The following is a 20,583-nucleotide window of genomic DNA, read 5'->3' on the forward strand; positions in this document are numbered from 1 at the left end:
ATCTCTTCTCACCTGCATTTATTCAGGAAAAGATAATTTAAAGGAAAAGAATAAAATGTATCATGAAAATATTTGAACTATGAGAATAAAATCAAATCTAACTTAATAAGCTCAAAATACACATTCATTTGATATGCTTTTATTTATTTCCAGTGGTAAGCTAACACAAGCATATATACTATCATTATCCAAGAAGAGCAAGGGTATATAGACACTGCTGATAATCAGTGCTCACATTAGTTTAGTTGTGTCAGATCATATTTCCAGATCAAAATTCTGTGGCAAAATTAAATTGCAGAGTTTTATACCACTAGGACATTATTTGTCTCAGCTTAACTGGTATAAGACAGGATCTGGTCTGCTGTCCCAACTATTCCCTTGGGCCTGAGGAAAAATCATTGATAATACACATGTAATATCATATAGTATATGTGGAAGTATTGATAGTATTCTGTCCGAAAAATTTAATATAAGGAATATGAGTTTTTTAAGATATTTGAAATAATTAACATATAAACAAAATTTTTCTCATCATAATTCATGTCTCTAGATCAGTTTAATTTCAGAGCTTTTTTTTTTTTTTTTTTTTGCTTTTTAGGGACACACCCACAGTGTATGGAGGTTCCCAGGCTAGGGGTCAAATTGGAGCTCCAGCTGCCAGCCTAGCCACAGCCACAGCAACACAGGATCTGAGCCATGTCTGTGACCTACGCTACAGGTCATGGCAATGCCAGATCCTTAACCCATTGAGCAAGGCCAGGGATCAAACCCACGTCCTCATGGATGCTAGTCAGGTTCTTAACCACTGAACCACAATAGAACTCCGGAAGAGCATTTTGAAATTATGACACATGCTGCTTAGAAAGAATTGTTCCCACATACAATGGCTTATCTTTATAAATAAGCTATTTCTTTACTGCAAATCCAACACGGTATAGGAATAAATTGGAGTAGAGGTCATTAAGGGCTGAAACTGTGTTCTCTAACATTTGATTTCAAATTTTTATATAGGGTCACTTTTTGTACAACAGAATTTGGCAAAACATTGCACATCAACTATAGTAATAATAATAAATAATTTTCTTCATTATTTATTAACCTCATAGTTTCATTTTAAATTTATAAAACTAAATTATGTACTAATTAAATCATACTTTAACTTTTTTTAAAACTGAGATTTCTCATGGTATATCATTTTTAAAGTGAATCTTTGATAGCAATATTTGAAAACCAGTGTTGTAGGAAAAAAAATGTAGACTGTAATTCAGACCCTTAGATCTTCCCCACCTCTTAGACTTTGAGAAAATTACTTAATCTTTCTGAACTAAGTATCCTCATAGAAATAATGGATAATTGTCTAGTATTCAAATGTGTTTCAAAGGGTTAATATATATTGCATAATGAATAAATTCTAATACAGTCTTATTTCATGCAATATTAAAAATAACTTTAATGGTAAACTAACAACATGGAAATAATATCATATATGCATACATAATAAAATCAAAAGATTTAAAAACGTATGAATCTCCATCTAGAATTTAGCTTTTCTGTTGCTATAAGAAATTAGCTTCTCACACATTTAAAAGAGTAGCATGTGACATAGTATTATTTCCATAATGTTTTATTTGCAAATACAGTGGCTGCAACGAACACAGATTACCTGTGTTTATAAATATATACATATATTAGTATATACTTATAACTTGTATATTTATAAAGGTATGTGTTCCTTTCTCATTAAACAGAGAGTTTCCTGGTAATATAGTGCTACATAAATTTACAAATATTCACTATCTAAATATCTCTCACTTGGCATACTCAAATGCCATATGTTTTATCATTCAAAAATTTATTACTATTTCAGAAAATTTTAAATGGAATTGTGTAGTGAAAGTAATAAAAATGAACTGTGAGAATTTATACATATACTTTTCTCCAACTCTCATTTCATCATGTTTATGTAGTTCAGCAATATTTTTCACTCCCAGTAAAATGGTATTCCTGTACATTTGCAAAGAAGTCACATCCCTAGAAAATGCAGGAGCTGAAGTTTGAGCCAGATGGGAACATTCCAATAGAAAGCCTATCAGTATCAGATCATCAAAATGGGCAAAGTTACTACCATTTGGAAGTAATCCTAAATATTCCCCATAAGCAGAATCACAGTAGAAATGCTAAAACAGAAAATAATAATATTAATAATGACCCATTGTAAAATATGAAAAGTACCAGACCCCTCCAAAATTTTTAAAAAATAATGAGATAACCTCCAAATTTTGGTTTGAATTTGATTTATTAGTTTCTATTAGTAAAGGCTGCAGTTCATTGTTTTGTATTTAAAAGACAGATTGTGGTTAATTCTTTCTGTTGGAAACAGCGTAGTGTAATGGAGTAAGCACTCACCTACATGTTAGAAGCCCTGGATTTGAATTTTGTCTCCACTACTAACTAGCTGAATGATCTTGGTGAAATTTCTGAGCATTTCTGAGCCTCAGTTTCTTTATATGTGAAATATTAAAAACTACCACAACTTCCACTTCAGCCAAGATGGCATAACAGAGACAAAATGTACCCTGTACAACTGAAAAAATAAAATTTATAAAATCTGTGGTTTTCAGGCAATGAATGTTGGACAATGGAAGGTAGTACTGTGAGGGAGGAGTAAATAAGATGAGCTCTATGGCTGCCCAGAATACTTTCTGGAGAAAATGCCTAGATCACAACTCCGTGGTGGACAGAAAACTTGGAGAAACCTGTCTGGCTCCCAGAGTTGGGGAGTTGGAGGCAGCTGTCCAAGGAGGCCAGAACAGCTAGAGTTTGCAGGCAGAGTATAGGATAGGAGACAGCAATGCAGAAGGAGAGCTCTGGAGATTTACAGAGGATCCTTGCCAGTTTTTAGCTGAGTAGGGTTTAGTATAGGAAAGCCACAAGCCGTGAAAAAATCCTCAGAGATCACAGAAACCTAGGCATACTTTGTTCTCTCACCAACCAGATTGGTAAAACTTTGCAATTCAAAAGGAGATAGACCAGGGATTGGCCAATTACTGCCCATGGGCCAGCTTGACCTGTATTTACATATAATTTTAGTGTTACACCTCTACACCCATTTTTTTACATGTCATCTAAGGCTGCTTTCACACTACCACAGCAAGTTGGGTATTCACAATAGAAACTACATGGCCTGCAAAGCCTGAAATATTTGCTCTCTGGCTCTTTACAGAAAATATTGCCAAGGGAGAGTGCTCAGAAGGTTATTTATTATCTCCATAGTGAGGCAACATCAGTCCACACCTCTGGATGTAGTCCCTTCTCTAATGTCTTTGGACCATCAGAGTTGGCTCATGTAAAAACATGTTTATTCTTTCCTGGTAATTTAATGAGATTATTACTATTGTCCCCCCCCCTTTTTTTTTTCAGAAAAACTAGGACATGAAGTCAACAACAATCCTAATGACTCTTAGTTGATCAAATGTGGGGTCAGAATTTAAAGCCTGGCAGTCTAATTCCAGGGAATAGAATTTAGACTTTTTATCATTCTACTTTTCATTGCAATCAAAGTATTCAGTTTCACATCGATATATGACATCTATTAGGAGAAATATTTCATTTGCTATGAATATTGACATAATCTAATCAACAACCACTTGGCAATGTTTCACTCAAAGCTGAGTAAGACACAGAATCCTAACACTATTTGTCAATTAGTTGTTTCTAGAAAAAAAAAAGGTAAAAGAAGATCTTCTGAGTATTATTGGCCAAGTTTTTTATGTGTCTTATGTACAAGGGGGGACCCTAAGTACCTGCATGTTCCCCATGGAGCTGGAACTCCAACCCCATGCCTCAAGATAAACTCCTATCAGAGTAATCTGGGGTTGAATACATGAACGCCTGCAGGCACTTTTTGCCATTTGTTGCAGTCTTGGCTTGATTAAAAATTGAAATAAGGAGTTCTCAAGTGGCAGAAAGGGTTAAGGATCCAGTGTTGTCATTGCAGCAACTTGGGTTGTTGTGATGCTGGTTGGATCTCTGATCAGTGAACTTCCACTCACCATGGGGAGGTGTAGCCCCCCCCCCCAAAAAAAAAGAGAGAGAGAAATTGAAATAAGAAAGGAGAAAAGGCAAGCTTACTGAGACCAGCTCAGCAAGATGGGGCTGAAGAACGGGTGCTGTGGAACTTAAGGAAAGAAAGTTAATATAAAACAAGACACAGAGATATTTATCTTAAGTAAAGGTGGGAACCAGGGGACTCAAGATCTCAGGGACCAAGAGCCCTGCCTCAAGAAACCACACTGCTTTTATTGTGCTCTTGAGGATTACATCAAGTGAAAAGGGGATTGTTGTAGGTGCAGGATATAGTGGGTTTTTTTATTATTTTAAAAGTCATTTAGCTGGTAGATGGTTAAATTTTTACTCTAAACTTTAGGCATTTAAGAATCATTAGCATTTGAGTTAGCTATCTATGCATAGCATTTCAGAGAATCCTCACTGTGCTTCTGCAAACGCATGGCATGCCTATTTGCGGCAACCCTGTGTGCCTAGGTTTGCACCTTGGTTCTCTTTCCTAGTGCATATTCTGTTAACGACCACTCATAAACCACTTGGCCATGAGGTTCCTCTTTCTCTTATTCTTTAGAGGACGTATCATGCTTGTGCAAATGGCGTGCCAATCTGCACAGGTCCGGTGCACCTAGACCAATGTATTATGTCCTCATTTAGCTGACCCCGTGAATAACCCATGCCTTTAGGTCTTTGTTCTTAAGCATAAGTCATTTACCATCACCGTGACTGTTTCTCAAGCAGGAAGACGGGACAAATAAGGAAGGACAAGATGGAGTTTTCAGCAAAGAGGCTAAGAAAATATTATAAAAACATGTTTCGCAACACAAGCTAACCTCTTTTATCTCTAAGGCATAAGGCAGGGGTAAGCTAAATTGTTCCTCCGAAGAGCAAGCCCATTCTACCATATCAGTTTCCTAGGAAAGAGAACCACAGGGAGAGAGGATAAAATTTAAGAGAGCAAAGAAGACCAGATGACTCTGCTCAGTTATTTATAATCCCATGTTTGTATGCAAATCCATTTTGATTTTGAGTGGAACATGGGCCTCTCTGCTACTGGAGAAAAGAACCAGAGGAACTGAAGGAAATCAGATTATGTATTTCCATTGGAGACCCAAGTGTGTGATTAATACCTACAATGAAGTATACTGCTTTCTAGGAACTGGGCAAGGTGCTCTTTCTTTTAATCACCATAGAACTATGAGTTTGGTCCCATTGCTCCCATTTTAAAGAGTTTTGAGAGCTTTTAATTACATACATATATTAATAAACATGCCTGTATAATTATATGAGAGGCTGAATTACATTTCATTTCATCTTTAACTCTTAGAAATTTTAATGAAGAAATTTTAGAGATTCATAAGGGCTGGTTTTACACTTTACTTGTAAAAAAACACTTTTTTCTCTTTTTTTTTGGAGGCATTTTTATTCACTTGACAGCAAGTATGGGAAATAACACGCTAATGATAACAAGGACACTCTGAGAACTTTAAGTAATGTGTATTGACCAAAGGTATATAAATTCAGAAATAATATTTTAGCTGTACAAAGTGTTATGACCATTTCTGTTCTAATTGGTCTATTGTCCATTCTGATTGGTTGGTTGTGATGCCGTATTAGTTTTTAAGTTTTAGACTACTATCATCCTAATAATGGGACATAAATTCTGAGAACTGAAATGCCTATTAATTACACAAATTATGAAAGTTTAATATAAGTGAACATTATTTTTCCAAATTTTTAATATTTATACATATAACTAAATCTCATTGCTTTCAGATGCTATGTTTGAAAGAGTGTCTAGTTAATCCAATGACAACATTGCACAAACTATGAGGCTCCCCTTTTGCAATTGTCTACATAGTTTTAGGAATAATGATTTCATCTCTCTAATACTCACAAATATCTTATCTGAGCCTCAACTGAATTTGTAGAAACATCTAGAAATTATTCACATCCCTTGCATCAGAAAAGGACAGTTAAGTTAAGCACAAGGCAAGGCTCTAAAAATAAAGATTGTTATTTGTCTATAATTTGTAACATGAAATTGAGCAGGACACTTAATCTCTGTTGCCCTCAACTTGATCTTCTCTAAAATAAGAGAGTTGGATTAAATGACTTCATCAATTAGGTTTACAACCTAAGTTTTACACAACTGAGTGTTGCATTTTCCCATTGTACATTAGGACATGGTATCCTGAGATAAAAATAATATTCTAAAATAAAACTTAAATGTGCTTTTATACTATTTAAAACTTTAAAATCAAATTAAGTAACACATTCCACTTTCCCTTGATCCAAAATGGAATTAAATTTGATATAAAAATTGAGATTATTTAAAAACTGAGCCTCAAATTTAAGTAACTGTATTGCACATCAGTACAAAACATTTTTTTTTTCTTACAAACCCAGTAACACATTCAGTTTCTATAGTAATAGGAGTTTTGGTAACAAGAGCAACAATAACAACAATGCATAAGTTTCAACATTTTAATAAACTGATAACTCAAATTCTTCTTTCAGGGATTTATGAGATAGAATCTGACCCATTCTGGTTTAATCAGAGCAGGAAATAACTTATTAATCTCAAAAATTAGAGCATTGTGCAAGTGCAATCAGCTATTGCAATTGCAATTGCCTGGATAATACAAAAAAATTCACACTTGTTAAATCCTCAATTTTGTGCAGTATTTTCAAGACATAATTGTTGCTTAGTTCTCTGATGTAGTGATACTACATAGGAATACGATTGATAGGCATAGGTGTTTGGAAATGTTTTCCTATGTAAGTAAAATATTTCATTGGAATTTTATTACAAATGTTATGTGCCTGATTATATACACACAATTTAAATCCATCTCATGTCCAAAGAAAGACAAATTCTAAGTTACTGTCATCATATTTAAGGAAGACTAATTTTCTAGTAGCAAGTAAGAAATAGTTTTCAAATGCATTTATAGTAGTTATATGCATATAACAACTAATATGCTAATGCCAAGTTATTGTCAACACATTTTAGAAATTCGAAAAGATTTGTATTTATATAACAAGTATGAGAAACTAGTTTCATGACTAGCTATATCTTAACATCATCTAAGCAATAAAATATTCCAATACATAGAATTAGCTATGCCTGTATGTTTATGGATATAATAATAATTACATGTTCATGTTAGAGTAGATCATTATGAAATATATCTAATGATACTTTTATACATATTTATCAAGAAAAATGCATTTTATATAAATAAAGCATAGTCAGACTTTCAAATTTTTCTAAGGGGTACACAGTTATGGTAATTATAGTATATTATTTTAATCTAGTATCATGTAATAGTCATAGGTTTTAAAATAATTAAAAATAATGCAGTTGAAATTTGTAATTCACACACACTTCATGGCTCAAAGTCAAGTAGCCCAAGAATTTGCCTTCTTTTTAATAGATTGTTTATATAAAATTGAGTAGATTATCATCTTTAATCTGCCAAGCTGATACTTAATAGGATAATCTTTTAAAAGAAGTTGCAGTTCAACAAATGTGCTCATCAACCTAGAGCAAATAGCACACTACTCTTGCAGATGGAGCCTGCACAGTTGGCACTTATGATAACGTGAAATTGTATTTATCTAAAATTAAATTTCAAACAATATGCAAATATGATTCACTGAAATCTTATTGATCTCAGAGTGGCTTTTCTCACTTGTAATATAAGAGGAGTGTAAATAAAAATTACTTTAAATCATCTTCAAGCAACATCCCTACTAGACACTATACCACCAAAAGAAAAAAAATTGCAAAGAAAGAATTGTACAGTATTGGTATTATGAAAATCAGCACTGTAAATGTTTTGAAATGAGTTTGATGATAAACAGAATAATGGATATGCATTTGGAATAATATATACGCATTTCAGGCCATACCTTCTAGCCAAGAATTTTATATTCTCTCTGTTATATTTGGTCTAAGAGTTGAAATTATGTTAATTCAGTTGACAAATATGTAGTGTAAGCCTATTACCTGACAAGTACTATTCTAACTACTGGGATTCAGCCATGAAGAGACAGGTAAGAGTCTATTTACCAAGTAAAATGAAGCAATAGACATGAATGTGCAAGTAATAAACTGGGAGTGTTGAAAACTCTAAGTTAAATTGTTCCACCTGTAATATGCTATAGATGCCATCAGAGTGTGATTTGTAGAGTATCCTATGTCTGTATATGGAGCTAGGGAAAAAAGATGGGCAATCCTGCAATATTAACTACAACATTATGTGTTTCTATTCTCCTGGACTCAGTGTAATCGTTTTTGATTGTTTGTTATCTTTCACTATGTCTTTCATAATGTTTGATTTGTTACTTCATCCAAGCTTTGCTAGGAACCATTTCTCCTTATCAGAAATCAGTTGTAACAATGGATGTTTCTGCTGCTTCTGCTTCAGCTTCTCTTTCTCCTCCTCATCCCTCTTATGTCCCTTCTCTTCATTCATCTTTCTCTTTCTCTTCCTCTTCCCCTTCCTCCAATACAATTATCTGAGTTAACCATATTTCTCAATATATAATCAATTTTATTATTCTTCTCCTAACATGTTTTATCCCTATTCTCATTCCCTCCCACTCCCCTTGGGGGCTTTTAAATATCCTTGATATGTTTCCATAGATTAGAAAAGTCTCTGAAGAATCTGTAGGTATTTTGTATATGTGTGTATCTGAGATTTTTAAAACTATGTTTTGTCATAAATTTCATTCAATTTCATGCTTTTTATTCTATACTGTGTTCTTAGGTTTTATCCATATTAATATATGTCTAATCAGTTCAGTCTAGGGGATAGTATTCCATTTTTATTCTTTTTTTTTTGTCTTTTTGTCTTTTTCTAGGGCGACACCTGTGGCATATGGAGGTTCTCAGGCTAGGGGTCCAATTGGAGCTGCAGCCGCTGGCCTACACCAGAGCCACAGCAACACGGGATCTGAGCCACATCTGCAATCTACACCACAGCTCACAGCAACCTCATGGGATCCTTAACCCACTGAGCAAGGCCAGGGATCAAACCCGCAACCTCATGGTTCCTAGTCAGATTCATTAACCATTGAGCCACAATGGGAACTCCTCGATTTTTATTCATTTTAACATTTTATTTATCTATTGTACTAATGTAGGGCATCTAAATTTCCTATAAGCCCCTCCTACTTGAAGCTATGCTGCACTAAACATCCTTATACCTATCTCTATAGTGGGCATCTATGAGGGTTTCCCTATGGTATTTACCCAGGGAAGGACTTGCTATGCCATAAAATGTTTGTTATTTTATTTTGTATTCCATTCAGTACTGTCACATTGTTCTTCAGAATAACTATACTAGTTTACAGGCATTCAAGAAACTTCATTTCCAGTACTTGGTAGTGCAGTTGACTGAATTGTATTCCCCCCAAAAAAATCCATATGTTGAAACCCTAACCCCTACTGTGACTGCATTGGGAGACAGGACTTATAGGAAGTCATTAAATTTGAATAAATTCATAAGGGTGGGCTCTGATCCATTAGGATTGGTAGTTTAAGAAAAGGCTTGTGTGCACAGAAGGAAAGTCTTTGAGAGCTCACAGAAGAAAGCCATGGTCTGCAAGCCAGGAAGAGAGCCTTCACTAGAATCTGACCGTGTTGGCCCCCTGATCTGGGACTTCCAGCTTCCAGAACTGAGAGAAAACACATTTCTGCTTTTGAAGCCACCAGTCTATGATATGTTGTTAAGACAGCCTGAGCAAGCTTATACAAGTTGTATCTGATTTTATAATTTTGTCGGTTAGTGGATACTACATACATTGCATTTTCCTAATTACTAGTAATGCTGAGCACGTTTTTTACCTACTTATCAGTTTTTGGCTTCCTCATCTGGAAATCAACTGCTTTTACTCTTTTTTTTTTTTTTCCATTGAGTTTCCTTTCCCTTGGGACTTACAGATTTGTAATAATTATCTGAGCATTAATCTACTGTTAAAGTGAATATTTCGCCTAAAGAGATAAATATTTACTGATCTCATCCATGGTATCTTTTATTAAATTAAAATCTTTAAATTTCATAGAATCAAACCTACTTTGTTTTTTATCTTAGGTTTTTTTTTTTTTCTTTTAGGACAATGCTTGAGAATATATCTCCACTCTTAGGTCACAAAAATATTCTCCTGAATCTTCTTTTTTAGCTTTATGTTGTTACCTTTTACATTTTAAGACTTTGGCTCAAGGTAGAAGGAGTTGTTATCAGTGAGTGTTACCTGCAATAACAAACCAACCCAGAGTCTTCTTAACTTATCAGAGGATTTGTTTCTTGTTGTCTTGTGAGAGAGCTTCAGATCAGCTCAGGCCTGATGCACTTTCCTAGGCTCCAGCTGAATTCCACGAGTCTTCTCATTCTAGATCCCAGGGCGGGCTCATGGGACATGCTAACCTTCTATAGGAAGCAGAGCTGGGAAGCAAAAGAGACAGTCAGTGCAATCACATTTATATCTTCTTTCAGATGTGACATATATTGTCTGCTTAATATCCCATTGTCCAAAGCATGTTCATAGCAAGTTGCAAGCCAAGTCTAAAGCCACATATAGATGGGGACATATACTGTTATCATAAATTTCAAGATATATCTCAGATAATGCCTAGAATTTTTAACTCTGTTACAGGAAAGAAACACAAACTTGGGAACAATAATTCAATGACTATACTGGGAGACCCAATGTTATTTTCCCATCTATTGAGACAGTTTTCCTGACACCATCAATTGTGCAACTAAACCTTAACTTCCTGATCTGTGATGCCATTGCTATAGTATATCAAACTCAGGTATATAGACAGAGTCTTTTCCAAATTCTCTTTTTCTACTTTTTTGATAACATTGTCTTTTTCTGAGTTGGTACAATTCTGTTCTTATTATTGGATGTTCTAGTATTACTTGATATATGAATATGAATATACTCTCTTTACTTTTCTTTTCCATAAGTATCTATTTGGCTTCTATTTCCTGAGAATTTTTAGTTACCTTTTTCTAAGTCTTAAATTGTGTTAGTTATATCAGAGAACATGGCTGCCTAAAGTTGATCTCCTGTGACTTTTAAAATAGACAATTTGTCATTGTTCTTTGTATAAACAAAAAGAATGCATATGTGTACCTCTTGTTGATTCAAACATTTTTATAGAATTTAGTTTGAGCTTATTAACTGCATATTCAAATCATTTATAAACTTTATTTTATTTTTACTGCTTGAGCTCTCAGTTTCTGAAATGGATATAGTAAAATCCTTAACCCTGATTGTTAATTAATTTATCCTTATAATTCTATCAGTTTTGCTGTGTATATTTTGAAGCTACATTTTTAGATACATATATTTATAATCATTATAACTACTTGATTTTGTATCCATTTTTAAATTTTTCATTGGACTTGATTAACAATGTTTTGTCAATTTCTGCTATACAGCAAAGTGACCCTGTTATATATTTATATACATTCTTTTTTTCACATTATCCTCTATCATGTTCCATCAAAAGTCATTAAATATAGTTCCCTGTGCTACATAGCAGGATCACATTGCTTATCCATTCCAAATGCAACAGTTTGCATCTACTAACCCCAAACTCCCAATCCCTCCCTCTCCCTCCCCCTTCCTCTTGGCAACCACAAATCTGTTCTCCATGTCCATGAATTTGTTTCTCTTCTGTAGATAGATAGGTTGATTTATGCCATATATTAGTTCCCAGATATAAGTGATATCATATGGTATTTATCTTTCTCTTTCTGACTTACAACACTTAGTATGAGAATGGTTCCAGCTATGATGCTGAAAATGACATTATTTGTTCTTTTTTATGGCTAAGTACAATTCCGTTGTGAATATGTACCATGTCTTTCCATTCATCTGTCATTGGACATTTACATTGTTTCCATGCTTGGCTACTGTGAAAAGTGCTGCAGTGAACATAAGGGTGCATGTATCTTTTTCAATGGAGGTTTGGTCTGGATATGCCCAGAAGTAGGATTGCTGGATCATATGGTAGTTCTATATTTAATTTTCTGAGGTACTTCCATACTGTTTTCAATAGTGGTTGCACCAATTTACATTCCCACCAGCAATGTTGGAGGGTTTCCTTTTCTCCACACCCTTTCCAGCTTTTGTAATTTGTAGACTTAGTAAAGACAGCCATTCTGACTGGTGTCAGGTGGTACCTCATGGTAGTTTTGATGTGCATTTCTCTAATAATTAATGATGTTGAGCATTTTTTCCTGTGTCTGTTGGCCATCCATATATCTTCTTTGAGATATGTCTCTTTGGCTCTTTGACCCATTTTTCAATTGTTTATTTGTTGTTGTTGAGTTGTATGAATTGTTTGTCTATTTTGGAGATTAAGCCCTTGTCAGTTGCATCATTTGAAACTATTTGAAATTATTTTCTCCCATTCCATAGGTTTTTGTTTGTTTCCTTTGCTGTGCAAAAGCTTTTACATTTGATTAGGTCCCAATGGCTTATTTTTGGTTTTATTTCTATTTTCTTGGGAGACTGACCTAAGAAAATATTTGTACTGTTGATGTCAGAGAATGTTTTGCTTATGTTTTCTTCTAGGAGTTTTATGGTGTCTTGTCTTATGTTTAAGTCTTTAAGCCATTTTGAGTTTATTTTGTGCACGGTGTGAGGGAGTGTTCTAGTTTCATTGATTTAGATACAGCTCTCCATTTTTGCCAGCACCACATGTTAAAGGGACTGTCTTTTTCCCGTTTTAGATCTTGCCTCCTTTGTTGAAGATGCATTGGCCATAGGTGTCTGGGTTTATTTCTGGATCCTCTATTCTGTTCACTTGGTCTGTATGTGTGTTTTGGTACCAGTACTACACTGTCTTGATTACTGTAGCTTTGTAATGTTGTGTGAAGTCTGAGAGAGTTATGCCTCCTGCTTGTTTTTTGTTCCTCAAGATTGCTTTGGTAATTCTGGGTCTTTTATGGTGCCATATAAATTTTGGGGTTGTTTGTTCTAGTTCTGTGAAAAATGTCATGGGTAATTTGATAGGTATCTCATTGAATTTGTAGATTACTTTGGGTAGTATGGCCATTTTAACGATATTAATTTTTCTAATCTAGGAGCATAGAATACCTTTCTGTTTCTTTGAATCCTCTTAAGTTTCCTTGATTAGTGTTTTATAGTTCTCAGTATATAAGTCTTCTACCTCCTTGGTCAGGTTCATTCCTAGGTATTTAATTTTCTGGGGTGTGATTTTAAAAGGTATTGTATTTTTATATTCCTTTTCTCATGTTTCGTTGTTAGTATACAGAAATGCAACTGATTTTTGAATGTTAATCTGATATCCCACTACTTTGCTGAATTCATTGATGAGTTTAAGTAGTTTCTGTGTGGAGTCCTTAGGGTTTTCTATATAGTACTGTGTCATCTGCATAGAATAACAGTTTTACCTCTTCTCTTCTAATTTGGATACCTTTTATTTCTTTTGTTTGTCTGATTGCTGTGGCTAGGACTTCCAATACTATGTTGAATAAAAGTGGTGAGAGTGGGCATCCTTGTCTTGTTTCAGATTTTAGCAGGAAGGCTTTCAGCTTCTCTCTGTTGAGTATCATATTGGCTGTGGGTTTGTCATAAATGGCTTTTATTATGTTAAGGTATATTCCCTTTATACCCACTTTGATAAGGGTTTTTTATCATGAATAGATGTTGGATTTTGTCAAATGCTTTTTCTGCATTTGTTAAGATGATCATGTGGTTTTGATTTTTTTATTGTTGTTGTTAATGTGGTGTATGATGTTGATCGATTTGAATATGTTGAACCATCCTTGTGATCTTGAGATGAATCCCACTTGGTCATGGTATGTGATCTTTTTTATATGTTGTTGGATTTTGTTGGCTAAAATTTTATTGAGAATTTTTGCATGTATATTCATCAAAGATATTTCCCTGTAATTTTCTTTTTTTGGTAGTTTAATCAACCTATAACATCACCTTCATGATGATTTTGCCTTAAGTTCTATTTGGTCTTATACTAAAAATCGTTACCTGGGAGTTCCCATCATGGCTCAGTGGAAACGAATCCGGCTAGTATCCATGAGGATGCGGATTTGATCCCAGGCCTATCTCAGTGGGTCAAGGATCTGGTGTTGCCGTGAGCTGTGGTGTAGGTCCCAGATGTGGCTTGGATCTGGTGTTGCTGTGGCTGTGGTGTAGGCCAGCAGGCATAGCTTCAATTTGACCCCTAGCCTGGGAACCCCTATATGCCATGGGTGTAGCCCTGAAAAAACAAAACAAAGCAAAATTGGTACCCTATTTCATTTGAGGTCATGCATTTTCCTGATAATCTTTCTTTCCATAACTTTACTTTTACTTTTCATACCTTTTATGGGATTATTATTATTTTTTAATCTTTTGCTTCTTCTTTCTTCAATCTAGTATGCCTATCCTTAGAATAACGAGTTTGGTCTACTTATACTAGTGATTTTTTTCTACATTAATATGCTTGCATAGAAAAATGTTTGTGTTGGGATTCTCAGAAAAACAGGATGAGTATGTATGTATGAATGTGTGTGCATGCACATGCACATACAGCTTGAGTTTAAAGGCAGTACAAAGGTGAAATACCTTTATTCTCAGGTACCTCAGTTTATGTTTCATAGGACCTTCAAGTAATTGTATAAGGCCTGGCCACATTATGGAGAATAATCTGTTTTACTCAAAGTCCATTGATTTAAATATTAATCACACAAAACACCTTCATAACAACATTTATACTGCTGTTTGATCAAAACAGGGTACCATGGGTATCATGGCCTAGCTACGTTGACACATAAAATTAACCACCTCAGTGCCTTTCTGATAACTTTCTGACCCTTGTCGTCCTCTTGATGATCTTAATTCTTTCAAGAAATATTTATGTTGCCCTATTCTTGATGCTAAGGATAGAGCAGTGAAAATTCACACACACAAACAGATAATATTTAACTATTTATTTATTAATTTATGTTCTCATGGAACTTAAATTTTACTTAGGGGAGAAGGATCAGAGGAAGGTAGATGATAAATAACTAAATAATCAATACTAAAAATTGATGATAAACATCATAAAAAGAAAGAAAGTATAGTGAAGTGGAATATTGCTTTATAGAGAATGTTCAGAGATAATGTCTCTAAGAAACGATATGTGTGAGCAGAGACTTGAAGGAAGTGAGGGAATAAATCAAGTGGTTATCAGAGGGAAGTGTGTTCTAGGTGGAGGGAACAGCAACACAAAGTCCCTAAAATGGAACTATATTTTTTCATATGCAAAGTCAGAGAATTATTAGGAATTAATCCAAATGTTATCCAAGGGCAAAATTGTGGATGATCTGGAGATTGTAATACCAACTCTGGTCTTTATTCTTAAGAAGAATTATTATAATTAATTATCTTAATTTTTTAAAAGCATGCACATTCAGTGGGATATAGGTAGATTAGTCTTGCCAAAAGAGAATAACACATGATACTTAAAAGAGAGCCAACATATTTAATTAAGTCAAAGAACAGTCAGTAAATTGGTTTACTATTAATTATGGATGATTAAATCACAGCAAGATTATTATCCTTATTGATGTTTAAAGACATAGTTGGACTTAGGTCACAGACTCGCCATTTGAAATATAAAAAACGAAATGCATCAGACACTGCTAATACACAGCCATTAATATTATAATGGACAATTTCAAGAAACTGTTGTTACCTTTGTAACACTTTCTTCTTCTTTAAGAAGTTGACATGGGCTTTCCCACTGTGGTGCAGCAGAAACAAATCCGACTAGTATACGTAAGGATACGGGTTTGCTCCCTGGCCTCATTCAGTGGGTTGGGGATGGGGCATTGTGGTGAGCTATGGTGTAGTTCGCAGATGTGGCTCAGATCCACGCTACTATTGCTGTGGCTGTGGCTATGGCCAGCAGCTATAGCTCTGATTGGACCCTTAGCCTGGGAACTTCCATATGCCATGGGTGCAGCCCTAAAAAAAAGAAAGTTGTTGACATGATATTTATGTATGTGAGTATTGATGAATGATCTGTTGAGGAGGAGATGGTTCATGGATTTCCTTCTCCACTCTTATATAAATAGATAATTTGTTACTTATTACCACAATGGAGACTTAAACATTTTTCAATTGGGTTCTTGGCTTTTCTGATGTTGAGTTGTATAAGTTGTTTGTATATTTTAGAGATTAAGTTCTTGTCAGTTGCATCATTTTAAACTATTTTCTCCTATTCTGTAAGCTATCTTTATTTTATTTTTTTTTTTTTATTTCCTTTGCTGTGCAAAAGCTTGTCAGTTTGATTATGTTCCATTGGTTTATTTTTGCTTTTATTTCTGTTGCTTTGGGAGACTGGCCTGAGAAAACTTTTGTAAGGTTGATATCAGAGAATGTTTCACCTGTGTTCTCTTCTAGAAGTTGGATGGTGACTTGTCTTGCTGTAGAGTAAAAAATTGACAGAACACTGTAAACCATATATAATGGAAAAATTAAAATTATTATTAAAATAAATAAATAAAAATTAAAAATGAAACTTATACAGAGACATTTTGAAATTGATAACATTTAGAGGAGCTTAACTTTTGCTATGGTCAACCTGACTGCAATATTTTAAAATTAAAATAGTTTGATTTGTTTGTAAGAATCTCCTTGAAAATATTTGCATCTGTTACAAGCTTACATGAGGGAAGTGTTTCTATTTTAGATTAAAAAAATTATATCAGTGAGATTTTTGGAGTATTTTGCTATACATTCTGTAACTATGAAGCAAAGTAAAAACAGTACCTAGAGATCTCATCTCAACATGGGAGGTCTAGGATAATAATATCCTATGTCTATATAATGCCCTATTGATTTAATATCATTCACTTCACCAGCATATTGCTAATACTTAGTCCTGTGGGTTTTTTGTTATCAAAAATGACTTCTCTTTTGAAATGTCTTATACTGGTTTTTATTGTTTGTTTGTTGTCATAGCTGACATCTATTTTCTTTTAAGAGAGTTGATTAGGTTGTATTTCTAAATTTGTTGCCTCCATTATTCTGCCTAGACCCAAAGTATCCTCTAACTTTTCTTTGTTAGTGGTGTCGTTTTCCTCCTGGGGTTGTAGTCCCAATTAAACATTGATACTTATAAGAAAGCCTTGACCCAGCTTTGGACTTTGGGACAGCTGTTGATCATAATCAATGATAAATATTGTGTTGACATTAATACTCAATATCCTCATCATATTTCAGTCAATCAGATTAAAATATTCTTCTAGTATTTTCAGGAATGAAGGTAAAATTTGTGTTCACCTAATCATATTTTTTATAATTCAGAGTCAATTAGCTTTCTTATGTGATGAAATTATTAAGATTCTCATTTTTAAGTATTGAATGATAAAGAGAGCATTATTCATACTAATTATACATAATCTTCAAAAATAATTCACAAGGGCATCTGTGAAAACCAGTCATGAAAAGATAATAACAGAACACACTTTGAAAATAAGTTAAATGTGCAAGCATGACTTATTCAAATATCTCATAAAGTAGAACAGCATGTAACCATTAAAATGTCATAAATGTGTATATACTGAAGTGTGAAGATAGATTTTCATAATATGTAATGAAGATAAAGGTAGAGACAAAATAGATGTATAAGATATAATTTCATTATGGGTACCTAGATAGATAGACAGATAGGTAGATAGACAGAGAGACAGAAAGAAGGATCTTATATTGCTCATTTTCCACTGGACAGAACCATTTATCCATTCTGTGTTCTTTTTTGCCCGCTCATATTCCCTGAGGAAGCTGCTTGCCCATTGACTTATATTTGGAATTGGCCAATGAGAGGCACACTAACAGAAGAGGAAAGAATAGGAGGAGAATTTGGAACATTTTATTCCTTCTGCTCCTACCTTGGATGCATTTGTAGTGAGGGCTGCATTGCTTGACAGCTCTAGCTCCTGTTAGGTAGCCACACTTCTAAGGCTCCAGTTCTTGGCCCAGTGCCACTTAGGTCAGTTCTACTTTTGTCCCCTCAAGCCAAGGGTAGGGATAAAAACTTTCCACTGCTCCTAATTTATGTATTATTTTCTTAATTTTTTTCTCTTTGTTCCCTCTGTAAATGGTCCCTTCATTAATAAGCCTCTTTAAAATTTCCCCCTAAATATAGACTCTTTTTTCCCTGCCAAGATCCTGACTAATACAAATTATCATAAAGAGTCTGGCATTATAGCCACCAAAATGTGTGCAGGAATTCTCTATGAGGTGTTTTCCCTATGTTCTATCTAAATTTCGTAAATATGTAATAATTGCTTAATATCAAAAAAGAGGAAGACATTCCTATACATGAAATAGATTAAAAAAAATAACATGCAGGAGTTCCCATCGTGGCGCAGTGGTTAACGAATCTGGGAACCATGAGGTTGCAGCTTCGATCCCTGGCCTCACTCAGTGGGTTAAGGATCCGGCGTTGCCGTGAGCTGTGGTATGGGTCGCAGACGCAGCTCGGTTCTGGCGTTGCTGTGGCTGTGGCATAGGCTGGCAGCTACAGCTCTGATTAGACCCCTAGCCTGGGAACCTCCATATGCCATGGGTGCGGTGCTAGAAAAGGCAGAAAGACAAAAAATAAAATAAAATAAAATAACATGCAGATAAATAGTGCTGGTATCTTTTTAACTTCTTACTGTAGTTGCCAAATTAATCCCACTCTAAGTCCTACCCATCTCCTCCCAACATGAGGTAGAAAGAAAAGAGGGAAAGAGAATATAACGATGATTTATCTGAAGCCAAGAGAAGCATTTATAACTATGAGAGGAAAACACTTAGACCCTCTAGTCTTCTCTTTGCACAGAAGAAAAAGTCCTATAATATTCTTACCCCCTCTCTCTACTCCACTCTCTGCATCTCCCTCCCCTCTCCCTCTGTGCAAGAGGCATCTTGCTTACCTGAAGAGCTCAGAAAGAATTGACCAAATCCCACTGAATAGCTTCTCCAGCGGCCTTCTCCTTGGGAAAGCCTGTCCTCTCATCACACCGGTTCTTTCATCTATTGCTGCCAGCAGACTATTCCAACGGCAGAAGCCAGAGTTTTTGGAACTTTGCCAATAATTGGCTGGTGAGAGTTAATTAATTATGGAACCTATTAGGACACTGATGAATACTGCATATTCATGTCATATTTTCAAATTCACCTTTAACATATTATAGGTGATATTTTGATCTCCATTCCTATAATTTCTGTCTACTCCTCATATGGTTCCAAACTCAAGTGGGGAGTTCTCATCGTGGTGCAGTGGTTAACGAATCTGACTAGGAACCATGAGGTTGCAGGTTCGATCCCTGCCCTTGCTCAGTGAGTTAAGATGCAGCTTGGATCCCGCATTGCTATGGCTCTGGTGGAGGCCAGCGGCTACAGCTTCAATTGGACCCCTAGCCTGGGAACCTCCATATGCCGCAGGAGCAGCCCTAGAAAAGGCAAAAAAAAAAGACAAACTCAAGTAGAAAGGAAAAGGTTTTATATTTATGCTCTCAGAATACAATAACATTCAGAGTCCTTTTATATGCCCACAGGAAGCATTAGTTTTTAAGGTGTGTATTTTTTGTTATTCTAATTTTTTTGTGTGATTATAATTACTGACATTTTCAAAAAAGTAATATGAAAAATATGTAAAAGAAAAATAAGTCATATGAAATCATACAAATCAGTTTAAAAATTTTATATTTCTTATGAAACTCCATGTAAAATTATTATATGTAATTATATGTATAATGTGATATTACTATATATTACCATAGTAAAAATACTGTATATGTATACATATATAATATTTTACACTTTATATTTCTATCCTAATGATTTCCCACATCCAACCTTATGCCCTACAGTGTTCTAATAAAACAGCTATTTTAAACTTTATATTGGGCCCTTTTTCATTTTAATTTCATACAGAGGCAGTAGAGCAATTAAGAACAACATCCTCCAGAGTGTCAATGATTGACTGATTGGTTTTGAATCCAGATTCTACCACTCATTAGTTCTCTAACCTTGAGAATGTTTCTTAATCTTTCTATGCCTAAATTTCCTCCTCTGTAAAATGAGAATAACAAAACACAGTACTTGTTTTGTGTGTGTGTATTAATGAGATAATCCATATATAACTTGATAGAAAGGCTTGTCTCTGCCCTTTCATGTTTACACTCTAATGGGAGAAGCAAAAAATTAACTCTTTGTCTCTCTAGCTCTGCCTGTATCTGTCTTTCTCTTTCTGCCTTTCTCTCGCTCTCTCTCTCTGTCTCTCTCACACACACACACACACACACACACACACACACACACAAAGACAAGCATAAATGGCAAAAGAAAGATAAAGTTGTGTTAAGTGTATAGAGTGAAAGAGTTGAGATTTTCATATAAGATTTCCAGGGAAGACCTCTGAGAAAGGGCAACCTGCATGAGTGAGAATATAAGTCATCTTCAGGTCTTGGGAAAGAACATTCTAGGAAG

The sequence above is a fragment of the Phacochoerus africanus genome, chromosome 3 (assembly GCF_016906955.1).
Source record: "Phacochoerus africanus isolate WHEZ1 chromosome 3, ROS_Pafr_v1, whole genome shotgun sequence".
NCBI lineage: Eukaryota > Metazoa > Chordata > Mammalia > Artiodactyla > Suidae > Phacochoerus > Phacochoerus africanus.